Source organism: Myotis brandtii, unplaced genomic scaffold (genome assembly GCF_000412655.1).
Source record: "Myotis brandtii unplaced genomic scaffold, ASM41265v1 C42458074, whole genome shotgun sequence".
In the NCBI taxonomy this organism is placed as follows: domain Eukaryota; kingdom Metazoa; phylum Chordata; class Mammalia; order Chiroptera; family Vespertilionidae; genus Myotis; species Myotis brandtii.
In genome coordinates, this window is record NW_005324321.1 from 1 (window position 1) to 1,503 (window position 1,503).

The 1,503-nt window shown below is 47.4% G+C and overlaps 1 long non-coding RNA gene across 1 annotated transcript; it reads right to left on the reverse strand.

Annotated features, from left to right (window-relative positions):
- Window positions 1–418: 418 nt before the first annotated feature.
- LOC106728384 lies at window positions 419–1,480 on the reverse strand. Its single transcript, XR_001364688.1, has 2 exons — window positions 1,248–1,480; window positions 419–651 (listed from the first exon to the last, which is right to left on the reverse strand). It is a non-coding gene; the product is annotated as an uncharacterized LOC106728384 (long non-coding RNA).
- Between the last annotated feature and the right edge of the window lie 23 nt (window positions 1,481–1,503).

Below are 1,503 nucleotides of genomic sequence, written 5' to 3' on the forward strand. Positions count from 1 at the left end.
GGAAAACTCTGAATCAAAGACTCCACCCACAGAGCCTCTGTCCTAACTGTACCCTAACTCCTAGTCACTCCAGGGCAGGAGCTGGCACTTCCCAGTCTTTGCCACTCAAAGTCCCACATCCCAAGGGCTGGGGTTGCTCTCCTGGAGTTAGGCATCCAGTCCTGCTCCAATAGGCTTGCTAAGTGCTAGAAGGTCATTTTTATTCACAGAATGATTGAGAAAATATTATTATGCCCTTTGCCCTGTCTAGAGACATGGACATGGAAGGAGGAAAGGAACTAGCTGGAAGGATCTTGCCTCTGATCTTTCATGAGTACCTTGCATTCATGGGCTCAGTGCAGGACACACATATGGTCCTGCCCATCCACAGAGGGTCCACTAGAATGCCTAAATGGGAAGAATGACAGAGCCTGAATCGTGCCACAGATAAGGTTTATTTTAGACAAAAGCTCTTTAGAAGTGGTCACTCCACCACTTTAGATCTTCATCTTCTAGAGCTGCAAGTCCAGGGATAGAGAATAGCCAGGAATGGTTTGTAGAAGAGTCTTGTTAGCCAAGCATCAGATTCATGAGAAATCTTCTGGGGCTGGTCTCCAGGCACGCTTAATAAACACCTTGTCCATCTTTCACTGGGCCCCCCAAGCCACCCTTCTGAAATACAAATTTGATCATGACATTTCCTCTGTTCAGAAACCTCCAGCAGTCTACCAAACTGACAGGCATCTCACTCTTCTTTGGACCCTGGCTTAGATGACCCTCTGCTAAGATGCTGAGATGTTGTGCCTCTGAAATGCTGCAACTTCTACCACAGTCACTTTCCCATCTCCAACGGACCCACACTTCTCCCACCATCTGAACTTCCCTTCCTTCCTCCAGCAAACTTTATGCCTCCTTTAAGCACTTCCTTAAATGTTCTCTACTCTCCAACAACCTTCCCAACACGCACTGATCCAACCTCCCAGGCAAAGCCAATAACTTTCCCTTTGCGCCCACGACCTTAGTAGAAACTAGTACAAAGCCATGGTTACACTGTTGTAATTATTTACATAGTTCTGTCTCCCTCGTCTGGTTGTGTTTATCTTTTTATCTCAGCTTCAGCACAATGCCTGACAAACACAGAAGATACTCAATAATTGGTGTTCCCTTTCCTTTTCCCCATCTTCCCACAAACATTCATTTCCAGGAAGAGTGAAGCCCCCTTGGTGGGGAAGGAGAAGAAGGGTGGGAAACCCTGGGATAATAATGACCTGAGAACCTAGGATCATGGTTACTTGTCTCAACTGAGAGCCACCCAGGGATAGGGATGGGGCTTCTCTTCGAGGAGAGGGTCTTGGATAATGCAGCCAGGTGTCCTTCTGCCATTCATTTCCAGACTCTTTCCCTTGGGTTATCCAGACTCCTGCAGGCAGTGGACACGTGAGCACTCATCTGCCTTAGCAAAGTCCACTAGGAAGTTATTGCACCCCTGGGCAGCTCTTGACTGATTTATACTCACTGCAGGGA